Genomic DNA, 21,672 nt, shown 5'->3' on the forward strand with positions numbered 1-21,672 from the left:
TAAACATGAGTTGAGTAACTGCAAAAAAATATCTGTAGCCTTTCTGACTAGTTTCATAATGAACCAATGTGAATTTCTCTTTTCTTCTTCCCTCATTGCAGCTTGTGCACATCATTAACACACACAGAGGGAAAAAAAAAACAAACAGAGGAAAAAAACCCAAACCCAACACCCAGTTCTAGTTATATTTTCTTCAATTCCTTCTTTTATAATCTGTGTCTGCCTCCTTGCTGATTGGTCTCTGGCAGATGCAGAGGTGACAATCAGGCAGACAGCAGAACAGACTTTTTAATTAGGCTTTGGTACTGTTTTCCTTCAAATTTGTCTGGAATCAGTGTTTTGTAAAAGACATCTTTCTTTAAGAATAAATTAGCTCAGGAGATTAATGTTCCTTATTTCTTTCTAATATGTGCTTTTTCTGTATAAAGTCATGTTGTCATCTGAGAAGTCACAATACAAGGTATGATGTGAGAGGGCAATGAGACAGTCATGATACTTACGACATTTGCTCTCAAACAAATTGTTTCCAATATTAAGTTCACGTGTTTATCTTCATTTGCAATGAAGGAGTAATAAGTATTTCAAGTCACATGCACAGCCTTTCACTAAGAGTTTTGAGATGATTAAGCAATTCAGATTGCTCTATGCAAGAAAAGCACAATCAATAATGGATCAAATGGATTCTGGTTAATGGTTATTCAGTTTGACTTCATTGTGTTATGAATTCATCTCTTTTCTACAAATATTGGTGAAGGGATCACAGTTGTTTTTCAAAGTATTTGATTGTGAATGTTATTCAATGAACTATTGAGCTTTTTAATTAAACTTCTTTGAAACTTTCTTTTCCAACTGTATTGCCTAACTGAGACTGGTTCCAAAAATTTTGAGCTGTTTCCTGAATAATTACAAGGAATATATATTTTCTCAATGTGGATTTGAAAATGAATAGTCAAAGTAAGTGGTGTTGGAAAGTGACCACATGAAAATCAACATATTTCTGCCTAGAATTTTTAGAGTAGAATCGTCCCCTTAGGGGAAGATATTATAAGGAGAATAGGCAGACTAAGAATTTGGGGATCATATGGACTGTCTCTAAAGGCTGATGGTTTACTCTTCAGCAGGTTACAAAAGGCACTTGGCATTTTGGGAAATCAGAAGTCTGGCTAGAGGAATCCCTATTCTGCCAACCAGTCTTCTGACTTGGAAGAACCAGTCAAACAGTGAATAAACCTTTACATTTTCTGGGATATACAGATATTCAAAAGTAGGTAGACTCAAAAAACTACTATAGAAATTGGCAAAAAAACCCCAACAAACTGTCTTCTTTGCTACATGAAACTATGTTTTAACAAGAATCAAAATTCTATCATTGGTGACTCTTGGACTTTGACCATAGCATTTGGTGGTCTAAAAATATTACACAGTGCAGAGTGTAGGTAGACAAAACCTTTTATGGGACCAGCAGGCGTATAGATAAACTCTTAGGCTTATGCTCTTTTAATTAGGTACTCTAAATCCAAAAGCCTGTCTATTTTTTAAACTATAACAACTGATCAAATAATAGGCATCAAAATTACAGTTTTAAATTGAGAAAATCAAGTAAAAGCATACAGTGTGCAAATAATTTTTAAATTGATTACTTTCCAGTTTTCTGATAAGGTATGATAATGTGATGAGATTTCTTGAACTATTAGTTCTTACTGTTAAGAGATTCAAGCTAAAGGACTATAAATTGTAAAATAAAAATGAATTTTATAAATGCCTGAGAAAAGCACATCTATTATGAAAATGACAGATTTTTAGCCCGCTCAAAAAAGAGCAGTTTCTGTTGAAAAAGTGTCCATTTGAAATCACATTACTGATTAAATTAGCTCTTTAAGTATCATTCTTACTTTTTATTCAATTTTCTTGAAAAAATATTTTCATAACAATATAATTTCAAGAATTTTTGATTATTTGATTTAAAACAAAAAAATAATTTATAATTCCCTTTTGAAAGTAGCAAAAAAATTAAAAGGCAACTTTTCAATGGACCTGAAGTATGTCTTTGATGATTGTTTTTTACTAATTTGTTTTGAAACTGGTTTTTTATTGTGTCTTGAATGGGGAAAGCAACTGAAATAATTTCTTGTGTGAGAGCACCTCTTTTACTTTCTAAAATAATACCAGGTAATGAACTATTTTCTAATGTATTAGGTTGTATTTTAATTTCTGCCTGTCTGACAGGTGTTTCTCAAAGAACATTCAGAGAAGTTTAAAAAGAGATATGCAAAATCTAATAAAATAATTAGGAATTACGTCCATTATGAAAATGACTGCTCAGATGGTTCCCTAGTTTTCAGGATTAATTCTCCTGTACAGTTTTTCTGAGGCAAGGTGCATTAGGATGTCTTAAAAATACTGATTCTCAGACTGGTGTCTCTTAACAGCTTCAGCTTCATCATTCAAAAGAATCGAACTTCAGGCATTGTTCCTAGCTTACACATAAATCCCTATGGGCAGTCTTTTATAATGACTAGGAGCCTCTTAAGGCCTATGTCATGGGTTAACCCTGGCTGGCAACCAGGCCCCACGCAGCCACTTGCTCCCTTTTCTCAGTGGGATGGGGGAGAAAACTGGAAGAGTAAAAGTGACGAAACTCATGGTTTGAGATAAAGACAGTAACAGGTAAAGCAAAAGCCACGCACACAACCAAAGCAAACCAGGGGATTCATTCCCCTCTTCCCACCGGTGGACAGGCACAGCCACCCCCAGGAGAGCAGGGCTCCAGCACGGGTAACCGTGACTGGGGAAGGCAAACGCCATCACGCCCAACGTGCCCCCTTCCTCCTCCTTCCCCAGCTCTACCCGCTGAGCATGGCGCCATATGGTACGGAATGTCCCTTTGGCCAGCCGGGGTCAGCTGTCCCTCACAGTTTTCTGTGCCTCTCCAGCTCTCTTGCTGGCAGGGCCTGAGAAACTCAAAAGTCCTTAACTTAGTATAAACACGACTTAGCAACAACTAATAACATCAGTGTCCTATAAACTTTGTTCTCACACCAAATCCAAAACACAGCACTGTACTAACTACCAAGAAGAAAACTAACTCTATGCCAGCTGAAACCAGGACAACCTAAAACCTGCCATTTGAATACTAATTGTATGATTTGGGAGACTTTAGGCTTTGGGAATCCAGGCTGTAGGGTCTAGATGACACTGAGGTATGGGTAAAGGCTCAGTGACAAACAGGCTTTAAAAAGAAACAGGTAGAAAAACAATGAAACACTGGTAATAGGGTGGTTGAGGGTTAACCCTGAGTTATTTGGAGTTGATGCTGAATTTTTTAATATATTAATGTGGGAGAAATTGTAGTTTCTTCCAAGGTCAGTGGTATTTGCCAACAGTTTACCGGTACCTGTCACCATTCTAGTATTTGCCTTCATGCCCTCCTTCCCCTTATCCCTCCTCAGTGCTAGTGTTCCCCAGTTGCATGCATGGGTAAAATCACTACCTTGCATTTGCATTTGTTGTGGTGGTTATAATTAGCTCTCTGATACATGTCATTCCAAAGTTACCCTTGTCTTTGTAACCTCCATATTCTGTTACTGTAATTCATTCAAAGCGGGATTACCTTGAAGGCCATTCATAAGCCACAGCTGGTGTGCTATGCAAAGGCCAGGTTCCTTGGTGATAATAGCTACAGAGAGAATACAAAACTTCATTGGCTCCAGATTTGCTTTCAAGATGTTGATGTGGTCTATAAATGGGTTCTTGTTTTAAGTATGTAGTGTCTGAGAACTTTCATTCTCCTTTTACACTGCTGTCATAATTAAGGACAACTGTCTGTCTTTGGGGACATAGTTTTATGCAGCTGTCCTTTAGCAGGGACCACACATATCTTTGAACACTTGCTTTTTATACAAGTACAAGCATACACGTTCCCGAAATGCTGCCTATTTAGCTGATTTAGGAAAAATTTGTTTCTAGGAATTCCAGACTTTATTAGTGCAAGTTTTAATTTTTGCTTGTGCTCATAGGAACAAAATAGTCTTTCTTTTTTCTATTTTTTTTCTACTTTTTTAAAATATCTGTGAATGGTAAACTATGCCTTAGTGGTGTTGGCATTATAATGTGCTGAAATATAAACTCATTAAGGCTTATCAATGGAGAAAACCATTTCAGTACTGTTAATCTTCATGATTAACATGTAATCTTAAACATGACGTTCTTAGTCTAACTTACAAGAGTCAAAGAAAGCAGCGCTAACTGATGCAGACAAATTGCTGTATGGATATTATACTTGGTAAAATTTTTTTGCATCATTGGATTATACTGATAATTAAAAAAAAAAAATCCTCAGAACCTTAATATGATCAGGCAAGCCATCAGCTTTCAAATTGCATGTGGGTAGTGATTTCAAGTTTCAAACCAGTCCATGTTTTGAGACTAATTTAGGAACTATTACACTTGAAAAACAACAAATTGGGTAGAAGTACCCCTAAGTCCCAGTTTGCTTATTTAACTAGGCACTCATGCATTCCTGCCAAATCTGGTTTTCATGAAAGTCAATTTATTTGTTCATTATGTGGCATTTGAAACCATTCAAGCAATTGTGAGATGGGATTAAAACCTCTGCTGAGATGTTTCACTGATTGGAATGTTTTGGCCATTTTTGGAAGCAACATAAGACATGGTGATAGGGTGTAAAAATGTCCTGAAATATTAAAGCCACCTCACTGATAACACTGTAATTTTCTTGTGTTGGTACATTGTAAGGATTTTTTTAGGGGGAATGGCCCTGACTTACTTAGAACCTGTGGATCTGGAAGACTGAAATTTAAGCTATTTTCAAAAGAAAATTATCTGATAACATTAGCTCTGTTCCCCTGCCAAACAAAATTCCATTAACCAGCTGAAATGGGACTTAATAACAATCACGTAAACCAATTAGTTTCAATTTATAACTCCATTAGGAGCGTTATTCATCACCACATGGCTTTATAGAACTGTGCTTCCTTCTGACATTAGACAGATTAAATAACAAATATGGCCTGGGGTGCTAAACAGAAATGTAAATGCAGATTGCCTAAGAAAGATTTACATGTTTGAAAACAGATAATTTTGAAATCTCATACTTTTTACACATTGAAAAGAGATATTCTAGACTGGACAACCAAAATATATCTCTAAAAGTATAGGCAGCATCTAGATTAATAGTTTCACAATGTTTAAGATCAGAAGGATATCTAAATCATCTGAATGTTGCCTAAATCACAGGCCATTCACTCAGCTACCAAAATGATCCTAACAATATTAGTAAAAACCAAACATTCAAGTCTTCAGAAAAATGGTTTCTGTTGTGTGCATAGAGACAGTTGCTACCTCTGCCCCTGGGAATTAATTAGTCTTACTCTGGGATAATCCTACTTAGTGGATTGTGATCCCTGTTACACTAGAAGGTAAAAAAATTACTCTTTATGGATTCTTGCCAAACTAAGTTAAGGACCTGGTGATCAGTTTCATTCTAACTGTATGACTTAGATGGCTAGATGTAGATTTATTGGTACTAGCTTGACCAGTTTTCTCATTCAGTTTTCCATCTATAGCCAATCACCAATATTTCACAGAGTAAAATTAAGGAGAGAGGAAGATAAATGGAAAGATTCTTCCTGGATGGAAAGATGTTGCCCTGAAGCACTACAGTTATTCACAGTTATTTTCTTAATGAAAATACTATGGTTATTTTGAATGCAAAGCAGAAAATTGCATTCCATTCCTCCTTAACTTTTCCTTTCTTTTTTTAAAAAAACATGCTTAGTGAAGAAAGGAAACATGAATCAAGCCATTGCTTTCTTTGAGTGTAAAGTCAAACAATTTAGTATAATCTTCCATTGCTTTAAGGGGAGGTACTTATACAGCTCTCAGTTATCTTCAAGTGAAAAAAGGGCCTGATGACGTTTCGGTTGGCCATTCGGAGATGGATCAGAGGCTCAGAAGGCCAGAGTCCTGAGCTCAGATCTAAGCCAAATGTACACTTGTATGCTCAGACCTTTGAGCTCACATCCTAAAGACTTTTTTTTTGAAGCCTAGTGATCATTTCTGCGATGTTCTTCAGAATGCATTTGTAACTTTCTTTGAATTATGGGTACAAGAAATGTGCTTGGCTTTTTGATTGACTTGTTAGTAGTGCTTTGTACAGACTCAAGATTTTTTTTCCCTACTCTGACACAATACTTTCTATAACTCAGTTAGCTCTTGCTGGAACAGCTTTGCACTGAGTCCTTGGCATGTTTATCTACAATGACCTATAAATCCTTTTCTGACTGTGGATTTTGGAAGCATCTTTCACCCTGTAGACATAACCTGCATCTTTTGCTTTTAAATAATATGCTGCATTGTATTTGAACATATTAAATTTTGTTCTCTTGCCCTATGACTAGTTATCAGAGCAATGAAGACCATGATATAAGAGGAAACTATTTTCATTATTTATTACCTCATCTAATGTTTGGTTATTTGCAGACTGTACTATTATTATCTAGATCAGGGAAACACTCAATCAGACGTCAGTGGGAGGGGGAACCTCACAGAAATTTTGCTGCCCTGTCAAAGACAACTATATTAAAAATAAAATATTCAGTTCCATAAGTCAGTTTTTTTCCTGTGAGATCCATGACATGAAATATTTCATTGCTCTGGTTCCTTTAGATTTTACTACAAAAGGGTTTGAAATAAATTGTCAAAATAGTTTTGTTTGAAAATGTTTTTAAACCAAATGTTGCATATACTACATCCACTTTAGTAGTTTAGAAAAGATATAAAGGACTGTGAAATTAATTACTTTTCTTTTGGAATAGTCATTTGTATTCAGAAACATATCAAAACTGTCAAAAAATTTCCTGATTGATTTTTCAGCATGAGATTATGGTTGTTGTTTTTTTTTTTTTATTTGAAACACGCACACAGAGATCTGTTTGGAAAATGCTTATAAATTTGAGTGTTTTGTTTTAATCTGACATTTATTTCTTCTAAAACAGATTTTCACAAGACAGAAAACACTGTTCATATGATAGTGACATAGTATCAAAGAGTTTTGAATACAGACGTTACTGTAAGCTTAGAGGGTTCCTTCAAAGTGATTCTGTATTTAAAAAATAGTGTTTCCTGAGTTTCAAAGGCATTAATGCCTGTAGTCTATAGTTTAGCCGTGGCAATATATCCACCCAAAGCTTGTTAATGGTACATATGAGGTAAATAAAAAGTTTCTAAATAACTGTGGTTGCAATGGGAAGTCAAATGCATGATGTTCTGAAGTGATCTATTCATGGAGGCTGTGGACATTTTTACTATTTTCCACTGGGAGTGTTAGTATATATTTGATAGATTCTTAGGGTATCAAGATTAGTCCTAATTCCACCAATAAGTATTACTTGTGCAATTAAACACTCTCAGATGAACAAAAGGGAAACTAAGAACTAGAACAGTGAATACTGATGGTTTGAAAAAGTGAAAGTTAACTAAAGATCAGCATAACCCAACTGCCTGACTTTAATTGCTATGTATTAGAGCGACATTTGTAATGAACAGCTTAAAGCTTGTGAACTTTCTTTAAACTTCAGACAAGCAGGCTTTAATAGATTTTTACCTTTGTTGGTATAAATCAGTAGAAATTTCTTTGACTTATTCTCACCAGATGGCCAAAACCACTTGCTGTAATTGTGTTTCTGCTCTGGTCTTTTCCCAAATGGCACTCCTCAAACAGAGACAAACATGCATGTTTGCTGTAAGATATTGTAATAATTTAAAATAGGATAGATAAGAAAGAAGGACCACCTCATCAGGAATTATAATTTTATTCAATGCTATGTCAGAGCAGTCTCATTTGATTCAGCTCATGGTTGACTGGAATGGAATGAAAATTAAATGACAGTATTTTTCAATAAATGGTGTGTGATATGCAGGGAAGGCCACAGAGAACTTTACAGCCACCATTATAGACTGCTACATGTATTTATCTGTGTGCTAGTTAATACTCTAGCGATGGACAAAATACCTAAACTAACTTGAATGGAATATTTTGTAATCTGTATATCTCTCACTGATTGTTCCAGTCCTTGTAACTTAAGCAACTTTGGGTCTACCAGCCTGAGGTAAAATTACAGTGATGTTAATACCTGGTGGATTCAAACCAGGCTGGAGTTGTGAATGATATTGTTTTTAACTGAAGTGTTCAAAGATATTTTTTTTCCTTTGCATTGTATATTTTCCCTTGAATACTGAATTTTATTTTCACATTAGTATTTGGGAACCATTCCAGATAATTTTCCTGAGTAGTGTTTACAGCCATGAAATGGAATAATGTGATATTTGTTAATTTCAGCTTTTGTTTTACTGATGTGAAGATTTGCTGCCTTTGATAACAGATGATTTCTTTATGCTATTTTCTGCTCTTTTTTGTCTTTAATATATCTGTTTGCTGAAAGTCTATTCAAGGATTTTTAAGTATAAGGATAATTTCTGTGTTGGACTAACATCCCTTTTAACTGTAATTACCTTGAAATTGGAAAAATATGCTAATGAATGAGATGAAACTTGACAAAAAATCATTTTCTTATTGCTGCTTTCATTTCTGCAATATTTTGATACCATGTATTTTTAGTATTTATTTGGTCATCCTGCACAGTCAACACTATAGTATTTCTCTTCCATAACACTGAGCTGTTACTTCCTCCTTGTTTCTAAATAACTTCCTGACAGCGAAATGTGAGACTCTACCCAAGGAGTTATGCTTCACCTTTTGCTACGCTATATGAATATGTATATATGTGCACATACCACACAGTAGCTCCCTGACCATGTCCTCCTTCAAGCCAGAAATTTTGTCATGATTTAACTCGAAGAAAATATCCATTTGGCTGTAATCTCTGGCTATTTGCATGCATAAAATGGGCAAGGCAAGGATATTCATTTGTCTGGAGTATCAAGATATATTGGATCTGTCCTATATGCCTAGTATGTTTATATATACATATATCTTCCAGGTAAGTTTCACATTTGGCATGTATCTGCCATACTGTGTGAGAACTGACTGTTCATCTACAGTATCCTAAACAGAAATATGGCACCTTGCCAAACCTTTCACATCAGCTGTACATCCAGGAACAGTGTAAAGGCCTGAAAGAGATCTTCAGGGAGAATGTTCATATAGAAGAGTATCCTTTAAGCTCTTGATAATGGAAAATAAATGAAGACATTGCTGATTAATGATTTCATTTTAGTTGAGGTTCAATAACTTTCAACAGGACTGACCATGAACTGCTTACTCTGTGAGAGATGCCCTCAACAGTAAAGTGATTTTGCTAATGTTTCTCCAGGTTTCCCTTCCTAGTCTCCAGCCATAATTCAGCAGTCTTTTGGACTGAGATGAAGTCAGCTGTACTTTCAGCAAAGGTCCTGCCATCAACAAAATTGGTTAGAAATAGTTGGCTTTGACATTTAGAAGACTGAGGAGGAACTGATAAGAAACGTGAATGAATGCTTTCATAATACCAAAACTCTCCTTTGCATCCCCACCACTGGTTTTCTTACAGACACTTTAAATACCATTGGTAGAAGTCTGACTTTGTCAGGTGTAAATGGAAGATACAAGTTTACTGTCCCACTTACCAAAATGCATAAGAACTTATTTCTTTGATTGGAATCAGTGTAGACGAGTGAAACGTAGGCTTTTACCATCTTTCAGTCATGATGTTTGAGAGATTAGAATGATCTCACAGCTTTATAAACATAGTTTTTTAAATTTAGAATATGTTGTCATTATATCTTATAAAAAGACTGTTAGATATAGCATGTCACAACACTCTCAAAACTAGCCAGCTGTAACAAGGCTTCTACCATCCCATACCAGGTTAACTTCAATAAGTAGTTCCCACACCTTGCCCCAGCACAGTCACCACCCCCCCACAAGGTTTCAAAGGTTCATCTACTGTCCGTGCTGTTTCTTCATCCTCTTCAGGCCAGTCCACCCTGCTTCTTGCCTCTGCTACATCCTTCTCCTTGTCACTCCTCCATCCAGGGCACTCTCCTTCCTTCCTCCCTCTACTTCCTCCAGATCTCTCTTCATAGACTGCTCCTCTTCTCTACCCCTTAGAGCTATTTAACTACTTCGCAGGAACCAGCCACAGCTGCACCTTATCTACGTCAGCCAACCCACCGCCCCTGAAGCCAGCCCACAGTTGTATATTATCAATGTTAATTAACCCAGCTTCATGCCTCTACAGTAGCAATCAATTACTATAAAAATAAAACGCATTTAAATGAGACAAACTTATTTCCATTTGGGTTGTGTCTTAAAAATGATGGGTAAATACCAAACACTGAAACTATCTAAAATAATTTTATTCTCAAATTGAGCTTACACCAATTCTTAGGACCTACTTGACTGGCTCCTGTCAGCTCCATCATCCTCTCTTGTGCTCACCTGTGAACAACCAACCCTTTCTATATATTCTGGATATATTCCTCTATATGTTGCAATGATCCATTCATAAGATCATGGAACTGCTCTATAGAAACTTGTGACAACTTCAATACATCATCTAATCTGAATTTTAAGAACATATAAGTACTAGTAAGACATAATAACAGACTTTCTCAGATTTATGGTACAAATGTGCACTTGTACAGGAAGGATGCTTTTATCCTCAATTTATTTCTTGCCTTCTGGGGAATAAATATTCCAACCTACCTCCTCTACTCCCCACCTCTTGAGAGCTCCTGTTCAGTTCTTGTTTCAGACTATGATGTATTGATGCCATAGTTGCGATTCTGCATAAACATGTCACTTCTTAATGTGACAATTAAGAATAATTCAGGAATATGTTTCTCATTATTCAAATCAGAAGTATTCACTTATTTTTGACCACTTTCTGCAGTATTACCGTTAATGAATAATTAATATTTTTTTGAAGTAACACTAGCTAGCCACCTTAATTAATATTTTTCCTGGACTGTATCAAGAAAAGCTAAGACAGTTCTGGTAAATCACCAGTTATTGTAATCAATAATAGCTTAAGCAGAATAAACTGCAACCACAATACTTTTTCCTGATGTTATCTAAGAGATAGATACGAATAAAGATACATTTGAGGTGAAAACTACGGTTTGCTCTTTGGACTTGATCTCAGAGTGAATGACATCAGTTAAAAAGCCTCCTTTCCTTCATATTATACTTTGGAACAAGTCTAGTGACACTAATTAAGAGACTCTTACTTTATATTATACTTTGGAGCAAGTCTTAAATTATAAAAATGTAATTACTGCAGTTTTAATTTGACAATATTGAGGTAAAAATCAGATCTAACATATTATCAAACATTCAGTTTTTCTGGATCTCAGAAATGGGTGGGCATATCCCAGCCATTCATTATCTCTGCCAAAAAGGTAAGTAGTTTCATAATAGAACTCATTACCGGACAGATTATGGCAACATTTTTCTTTGTAACACCATTTTAATTCCTACCAAAATGGATAATGCCTTTGTGCTGGGTTGCCTCATTTCCTTTTTGTTTAATGATGGAAATGGGTCATGTAGAGAGGGTATCAGGAAATAGGTGGTAAACCGCTGATGTATCTACATGGGAGACAGGATGTATAAGCTGCCTCCTCCCACCTCCATGCTCTTCCATGCACTCTGCTCCCCCGTAGTATAGGGTCTTTTCTGGACTTCACTAATGCCTCTCCATGGCAGAAGGAAGGACCTACTTTCCCACACCACTGGGCAACCTTCTTTGCAGCTGCCTGAACCCAGTGTCACAGTCAAGAGATCCAGCTTCAAAAGCTGCCAGTTTGGAAGTGGGAGGTGCAACTGGCACTTGCTCCATGTCTTTTTCCTTGACAACCTGAAAGTGGTAGCACAGGCTCAGTTGAAAACATCCCCTAAAGAAAAGTGGGAAAGAGACTGGGGCTTCTGATGTGTAGAATGACAAGAAACCCCTTTTCTCTGTGCCCTCAGCCCATATAGGAATGGTGAAGAAGAAAGAGGGAAGGAAGCCACAAGTTTGGGATCCAGTTGTGGAGTGACAGGGTTTGATGTGAGTCCAGCAGTTTATGGAAGTATTTAAGGAAGGGATCGTGACCTGTACTCCACAGATTATTACTACTAGTTCTCATAACAGTTAAATTAATTATGTCTTAAACCCATGCCTTGAATCTTAGCTCTCTTCGTGTTCATCTAGGAAAATGAGGGGTCCTGTGGAGCAAGAAACCCATGTCTGACTTGACCCATTGGCTGAAATTTAAATTTAGAAAAACTGCTTGTCTGCACAACAAGTGTTTGTTGTTACAGCTAATTATGTTCAAACAGAAAAGCAAGGGAGGAATGACAAACACAGGAACGTTTCTTGATTCTTGAGGTAAACATTCTCTGTTTCCTCTAAACCAGCCTGTGCCCAGACTGAGCCAGCAGCAACTGAAGTGCAAGGATCACCTTCACTGGAAGCTATTTTTCTGGGCTTTTGGAATGTTGCTACCTAATTCCTGTGGGTGTAAATGTAAATTATGCAGTAAAAGCCACTGAGAAATTGAGCAAAGGCTGGATATTAGCTAAAGGTAGCAGCAATTAAGACACATCTAGCTTGCCTAGTTTATTCTGACAAAATCTGGGAAAATATTAGTAAGCACTTTTGAAGACACTAGTTTGAGGCAGTATTATTTCTTGGTACTTACACCGCTAGAAATAGAAAGGAATAGTTTAATCCAAGGAATGACAAACAACCTGTTTGTTTGTGGTGAGCTTGAATTTTTAGTAACAAAGTTCAAAACAAACTGCCATCTCCCATGCTAACCACAGTTTGTGAATCTGCTGAACATCTTCTTTGCTAAGTATAACTCAAACATATATGTCAGACAACATCCACCTACAGTGTTTTTTATGGGCTGCTTTACTGTTCAGTTATTCTGACTTGCTATGTCTAGACCCTTTTGGTGAGGAAAACAATAACAAACAAAACAAAACAAACAAAAAAAAAAAACAACCAAAAAACCCAAAACAAGAAACTTCCAAAGACAGTGTTAGATGCACTTTAAAAACCTCATTACTTTTGTTGTGCTCAGTGAATTTCTCACAGTTTTTATCCTTTAATAGATGATTTAAAGCATTTTCCCATGTATTTTATTTTACTTGGAAATGGGCATCTTAAATCCCTGAAGCCCAGATCTCATCAAAATAATACTTACCCACTGTTCTTGGCTGGTGAATGACAATACTGAGCATATTGTTCATAGATGGTCATCATACTTTGCTCTCCTTATTAGCTTCAGTTTTATCTTTTTAATTTCCTGTATGTGCAATGAAAATCAGGATTTGGCGACTACTGATACAGAGGATTAAATCCTCTGTGGCTGTTGGAGAATTTTGCAGTTAGGAAAACTTTTGCAGAGCAGACACTCATTCTCACTGACAGTGCTAATATTTGATTTTCTTTTTTAGGATACATCTACGTGATCTACAGCATGGGTGTTGCTGAAACTCTGGTACAAACATCTTTATTAACTTTCACATGTTTTGATCAATAATGGTGAAAGTATAGTTATCAAACACTATCTTTATTGGGCATGGCTTTGCAGACTGTGTTCAACTTTGTTCTGCCCTAAGTGTAATGGTCGTGTTATTATCCAAAACTCTTAGCTTAAAAACTACACAAGATATGGTTACACTTTGGACTGCCATACACATACTTCTAATTAAAATGATCAATAAAGGAGTTAATAAATATTAAGGTTGATTATGTTTTGGGGTTGCTTAACTTTAAAGTCCTGAATGTGATGTCATTTGTTTACTTAGCTACACCTGGCAAAGTAATTCTGTAGCAATTTCATTCATTTATGACTTGCTGAAAACCAAAACTAAAGATGATAACAAAGAAAACCACATCTGTTGGGATTCATTCAAAACAAATTTATTTTGCAGGCAGTTAATTATTGATTTCAAATAAACTTTGGCAAAGCTAAATAATTCTGCTTATAAGAAAAATCAAATCATAGGATGACACATGAAAAAAACAGATTTTTGTCACGAAAGCCAATAAAGTAGTTTACCTAACTTACAACGTGAAACAAACACGTCTATATTCTTATTTGGTAGATTACAATACATATAATATAACTATAATATGACTATTTACATGCTATCCTTATTGAAAGTGTATGATCTTGTATAATGTTGCAGCAATTTACAGTCCAGTCTTTCTGGACTGAGACTGATTCATAGTGGCATGTTAATAATTTTTGTATTTATAGCAAAGAGCTAAAATAGAATACAGAAAAACTGTAATGGAATATCCTAGCATAATGTTAAAATATGAATTCCTGATTGAAAATGCAGCTGCAGAAAAAGAAAAAGAAAAAAAAAAGAAGAAAGTTGGAAGAAGAGAGAAGAAAAAAGAAAACATGAAAAAGAACACAGAAATAAGAAAAAGGGGAAAAAAGGACAAGAAAGAAAAGAACAAATTAAAGTGAATAAGGAAACAAAAAGCTAAAGAAGCAAAAGGAAAAGAAAAAGGAAGAGAAAACAACAAAAAACTGAAAACAAAGAAAAGGAAAAAGCAATGAAAAAAAGGATGGAATAAATAAATGTTTTAATTGGAAAGTAAAGATCCATGTAAACTATCCTTTAAAATTATTAGCCTAAAATCTGGTGTATGTTTGTTTGTTTAAATGCAATGCTTTAAATTTAACATAAGAAATGTATCTGTATTAATATATTTGTGTTAACCAAGCACTGGATCTTGGTCTCTCCCTAGTCACTTAACCTGAACAAACCTTCCCCCTCAGTTACTTAGGCAGAACAAACCTTCATATCATTTCACAAAGGAAACAGGTAAGAGGTAACAAAGTGTCAGGCAGGCAGTAGCTGTAATTGTGATCCAGTCTTGCTGCTTAGTTGCTGGCCAGCCTGGAGATTGCATGTGTTGCCTTTTCATGTGTCTGATCAGGACTTCACAGGAGCAGGAACAGTCAGATCCTCCTAGATCTGTTACTGTTGGGGTGTTTCTTCATACCTTCAAACCTGATTAGGCATTATACAATCCTAAAGCTGAATAATGGCAGTTCAAAAATAAATTCTGTGATTAGAAAACCTGAAAAGCTTTTTGACTATGTAAACACTTGGAAATGTTTGCAAGAAAACAAATCTATTGGAAACTTGGCATGCAGACAAGGGTAATATGAACATTTGTGAAGATCTAGCAAGCCTGGAAGTTATTTATCCTTTCAAAATCAAAACTATATGGCCACATAATTTTGTATTGTTTTGATTCAAAAGTAAGTGCAGCTTTCTAATTGTTACTGAATTTGATAAACCCACCAAACTCAAGGACATAAATTGAATCTGAATGCTTTTGGAAAGAACAAATTCCATTAATTCTGAAGCTAATCCATGTTTAAAAGGATTTGGCACAGAAAGAGTTTTACCTTCAATTACATTAAATGCAGCAAATGCAAGATCTGCCTAATCTCTTCCTTAAAGACACACCTTTAATTGACTGCATGTTCTTCCACTTCTTCCTTGGAGAAATATAAATTCTATCCTATTCAAACAACCATTCTGATCTCTTGTTCTGTTCCTACAGTGATATTTCAGATATCATAATATAGATTTATACTGTAATTTATTTGATGGTAGTTTTGCCAGTCTAAGACAGTTATCACTCTTTATTACCTAAACACCAGAACCGATGCCTAATGTATTTATTTTCACTGTACATAAAAAAAAAAACCTTATAATGTATACCCCTGCAAAAAAGTTTTGTAAATCTAAGCAATTTGTCTCAATAAAATACTGTTAAATCTACTTTCACAGATAAAATACAGTAAGAAAATACAGTTAATTTGATCATTTAGACCAAAGTATTTTCAGGTTTTATTCTAATAGACATTTATCTTTCTGAGGGCCGTGGGAAAATAGAAAGTAAAATAGAACCATACAATAGATTTCCATCCATAGTTGATAATAACCACTCCATTTTATTAATATGCACTACGGTATTATTCCTGATAAAACTTTCTTCACATAGCACTTTTTCAAAAAATCTGTGTTTAAACAATACATTTCTTGCTCTTTCCTAATTATCTTTTGAGGACAACTTAAATTTGATATTTTCAGATTTCCCATTAATTTATGATTCCCCCCCCCCCCCTTTTTTTTTTTGTTGTTGTTGTTATTGTTGTTGTTGTTGGCACTGGTTCAGTTTATATAGACAACATCTCACTGAGCTGTCCACAAAAAACATTTTCTTTATTAATTTCAAATGCAATCAAATTCGATTTAATTTAGGCTTTATCAATATCAGAGCAGCTCAGTGTTTCCTTCCAGTGAACACTGATGACATTAATTTCATCCTCCTTAGTTCTGCTAATTAATTTAGAAAAATTCTCTGATTTTTCAGTCTTTCTTGCCTTAAATATTGCATCTCAACTATGATTTTTGCTACCTCACACAATCTTTTCCCTATTACTGCCCAGTTAGTGACCTTATATCTTTTCACATTGAAATTTAGTGATTTATTGCCACATTCTTCATGTATCTTCATGTTTCTAGCCTATAGCTAGGTTTTATCTCTCCTTTTTGAGAAAATGAACTAGAAACATGGATGTGAGTGATTTTTAGGGAAGCATTTAAAGCACCTAAACACTTTTTAACTACTTACTCTGATTATCCACTGTATTTTTTATTTCCTTAAAAGTGCTCATTGGAAATAAATAGTTTTCCTTTGCAGTTTTTATACATCTCTTGATGTTCTGTAAGTTTTCTTCTGAAGAATAATTTTTCTTCAGCAATTACCTCTTTATGAACAAAACTTGTCAGTGTATAAGTTATTCATCTCAGTGCAATTTTTCAGAGCTTGATGCCATGGAGGGGGATTCTCACCTTCCAACAAAGCACTTGATCAGGGTATTTTGAGAGCGTAACAAGGCTTAAGGTTTTCAGATGGGTATCAAGGACTCCTGCTGACATATTGCAATAACTCACTGCATGTTGTTTTAGCAATATAATTCATTATATCATGTTTCTGTTAATGTGTAATAACAAAGTTACTTACTATAAATTTCATATCCTAAAGAAAGTATGTAGTATAAAACTATTCAAGAAAGTATTGAAGCAGTACCAAAAGATGCGTGAGGTCAAGGGTTTCTGTACAGTACAGTGACTTGCAGAGTGAAATTGCAGAGAACTGTTGAGTGAATGGTAATGTAGATATATCTGACAAAGGTAATCCAAATTATGGCAGTCCAAAATGAAGACAAACACCAAAAGACGATCTGGCTTTGTAAAAGACATTGCTAGCAGTTAGTTCCGGAAAAGAGGGTTGGTGGGGATAGCTAATGAGAATCCTGTTAGCACGCAATGAAAACAGCATGTTAGAAAGTAAAAACTTTCATACCTTCAAAATAACAACAAGCAGTAAGGATGTGGAGGGTGAAGTAGTGTCTTCAGATGGCAAGATTAAGGCTGATTTGACAGCTTATAGGGTACTTAACCATCAAACCACTGAAATTATATAAACTAAACTACCATGTTCATGCAAATGTAAAGACTGGAAACGAAAACCCAGCCCAGAACCAATAAATCCTGTAAAAATAAAAGACATTGAATGGCAGTAATAGGCAATTAATTTACCAGAGTTCAGCCATTCCCTGTTTCTATTTTTATTCCAAGAAGATAAGGGACACTTCAGGAATATTCACTATGAAGGAACTCTCAGGAGTGAATGTGACCAAATAAAAAATGTCACTGAATACTTTTACCTGGAGGGATTCATAGTCAGGGGACAGTCATATAGTTTTGACAGCACATGCATGACAACCTGCGATACACAGAGCCTTGCCGACATTCACGGTGTAAAATAAGGTAAGAAGAATTCAGAGTCAGCTGGCTCTCATCATTCTGAGGCATCAGCCTATTTAATGAAACAATTAAAACTGTAGTGTTCCCATACCATCTCATTTCTGACAGAGCCTCACTCTAAATACTTGCAAATAAATGCTCAAGGATTTGTTAACAACTCAGTACCTTTTTGCTGAAGGCTGACATAAAAAAAATTTTATTGCTTAACAATGTCCTCATTTTCCTTGAGCATGCCATCCTAAACACTGCCCCATAATCTCTCAGGCCTCCTATGGAATATTAAAATATTCTAAAAGTATCTTCGGGCATTTTTTCTGAATTTCTACTTCACTCGCTTTTCATAGCTTCATATTCTACCTGCTGTAATTTAGATTCCTTCTCACTTGTTCCTGTGTCTTTTCCCATTCTGTTCATCACCAGTCAACCTCCTGAAAACAGGTTTTTAATTTATTTTTCAATATTACATTATTAATTGCTGTATTGTCCTAGCTTTAAGCGAATAGGAGAGGTTTAGATTTTTGAATTCAGTATTATTGATAAAATACTTCACAAACATAATCTGTTTGCCATTGAGTCTTTCTTTCTCCAAAGATATAAGCTAAGTCATAACCATCTGCAAAATCTTTGTGATGTACTAGCCTCAGGTTATTGGAAAGTCTCAAATTGTTCCCTTTGCTACTTAGATGATATACTGTCTACTGCTTGACTGAAGATAGAATTTTTCACTAAGTAGATTAGCAAAACGGTAAATGAGAAAATTGGTTCATGAATCTATATGATAGTGTATTGTTCAAATAACTGATCTTGTTGAATATTTTCATGCCACTCACCTACAGAATGAAAAATTTGTGAACATGTTGGGGGGGCAAATAAACCAACAAGTTCAGGAAGGCATCACGAGAGGCAAAATGAAAACATTTGGTCACAGCTAAATACAAGACCCTGCTACAGGGAGGAATAGCAGTTAGCTGCAACATCTTCCAAGAAAGTGGCTGCATGGTCCGTATTGACTGCATGGCGAAGAGCAAACAGGACCTCACAGCCCAGTCTGACTTCCAAGAAAAGCCCTGAAAGCTTTCTTAACAGGAACTCAGGGTCCCATTGGAAGATCAAGTGTTACAGTGTTTTTCTATGAAACTTAGCTAATCCTCAATGAGAAACAGAAAATCTGGCTCCCCAAACACAGGGATTTTCATTTATACTCATCTCGCTACTCTGTACTTAGATTGTTCACTGATGGTGACTAGGGAATAGTAATCCCATCTGGATACAATAAAAAATGACTTGAACCTTTCCTCAAGTTAAAGATTTTTCGTTGGTTTTGTCAGTTTTCATGAATGACAAGGTTTTGGCAGGGACTATGTCAGAAATACCACAAAATACATCGGTTCCCACAGTATTGCCAGCCTATTTTTCAAACCAAATAGGCTTCCTAAGCTCAAATAAATTTTGCATGACTGTTCTAATTTGCAGATGGGCCTGATGAATGAAGAAGCACTGCTTAAACTTCTCAGGTTCAGTCATCCTATGTAACTTTTATTGCAATTTGTTTCTTGATATAGTAAGATACTAGAAAAGATGATAAGACAAGTAGAGCTGATGTGAGAGATGAGTATTATTTACCGATTTGAACCTGACTTTGTAAAATTATATGGAGATAGATGCCTTGGTTTGCAGAGTCTGGCAGGAATATATAGAGGGAGCAATAACTTTCCCATGCTGTACCTCTTTTGCAGACAACATGGGAATAAATAAATGGTAAAGTGTGATGATGTTGTATGTACACGTGGGCAACGGGGGATAGGATGATGAACTACAATCTCGGCTTTCCCCTAGCATATTAGTATTACGACCCCATGCTCAACAACAAAAGCTATGTGGTTTTTCTTCCATATTAAGATGGAATGAGGACTTTATTCGTACAGCTTTCATAAAACGTGCTTGGGATGACAAGGTTTTTGTTGCTTAAAAGCAAATTTCATTTTGTAGATGCAGAGACTAGGAAGTAATCAGTGGGTCTTTGCATGCACTTAGCATTATGCCTACATGAGCAAAGACCTCCAGTGCAACTGTGGGAGAAAGACCCGGCCAGATACTTGTAATCTCAGCTACCATGGTTGATGCTTCCAATTTACCAAAACAATCAGTTTTCCAAACCACACCCTGAGTCAGTGCGTATGGACTTTGTGAATTCTGGCTACAGAGAGGTTAATGTAGAAGGGTGTCTAAGGGGAATACTCAAAGAGCTCTGAAAGCTGCCATGTGGGGACAAATAACTGGACCATATGTGGAGCACTGAATCTCAGGAAGGGAGACCTGTTCCCCACTGGGTGGCTACTGAACATCGGTTGGGACAGATGATTCACGCCGTTTGAGTGACTACTATGGAATCTTTAAACTCTAAAACTGACCGGTAAGTCCCTTTTTTTCTGGGCCTTGAACCATTCTGCATGTTCCTGTAACAGCAGCCTCAGTTACCACTGTTTCCACCTGCAGGTTAGCCATGCTGGCCATTGTACTAAGTGAATCTGAGGTGATCCAATTCCCATCATATTTTCAGCCCAGGCACTCTCTTCCTTTACTACCACTTGGAGTTTTCCAAATTATAGATAGGATAGAATCACTGGGTGCATTTGCTGTACTTATAAAAATACTCATTGTGGTTCTGTTATATTTTAGAGTGTTTACTTCAGTGATAAGAAAATTGGAAAAAATAAAGCAAAAATGAATTTATTGTCAAACGATAAACCAATTTAATTATTAACAAAAAAGGAAAATGCCAAAATATAAGCAAACAAAGAAACAAAATAGAACTTTTAATGTGGCTCTGTGGTTCAGACAGGAGACGGGGATTTGTTCTTGGCACTCTTGTGTTTTTTTTCTGAGAAGCTGGTTGGGAAACTTATATCTCAACTATGCATTTAAGTCACAGCACATTGCGGAGGGTGCAGAGGCGAGTCACTTCTTCAGCTTCAGTCCTGGATTAAAGCAACCACATACGCTGGGTTTATGAGGTCAATTCCAGTTTTTTTCTCATATCTCAGTGTCCCAAGAATGCCTGTAAACATCTTGTTTTTCATTTCATCAGTGAAAACATTTGGAATTTGCTAAAAATCCCCAACATTTTCTTAAGATGCATTGCTACTTTGAGAATTTTCTTTGGCCAAGATTGTCCAAAAATAACTAGAGAATTCAGGCACTAGTTTTTATAGGGTCTTTTTTCTTCTTTTCCAGAGCATGGTCAAGACTCTCTAAAGGATCTCAAGTGGAAAACCAAAGATCATTAGCCAGTTTTTAGGATCTTAGCACTGTTTTCATGAAGTGCAATCATCCCTGAGCGATAAATATGCAAGGCAATCAACACCTCTTGGTCTGGAGGGAAAAAAAAAACCTAACAGCTGCCCCCAAAAATGTACATGGATTCTCTTAAACCTGTAGGTTTGGTTTGGTTTTTTTCCCTCACAAAATGAATGCAGGAGCAATGCACTTACTCATTGCATCCTGAAAAACTCATTGCTATTATTTTGATTTCCATTTATTTTTTTATTTCAACAGTGTCTAGAGGCCCTAATCAGGAATCAGCATGGAATATAGCAGGTGGCTACTAACAGATGGGGAAAATACAAAGTAACAGCAAGAAAATTCAGCTTGATGTAGTAAGCCTCAGTCACACACAATGGATCAGCCATTGCTACCTAGAAATATAGTAAGTTGCCATAGTCCTTGGCTCTTCCTAAATTAAAGTGGCCTCTAACTAGGAAACTACCCAGGATAAGTTAAACATTTGC

Source organism: Falco punctatus (assembly GCF_963210335.1).
Source record: "Falco punctatus genome assembly, chromosome: 1".
Classification (NCBI taxonomy): domain Eukaryota; kingdom Metazoa; phylum Chordata; class Aves; order Falconiformes; family Falconidae; genus Falco; species Falco punctatus.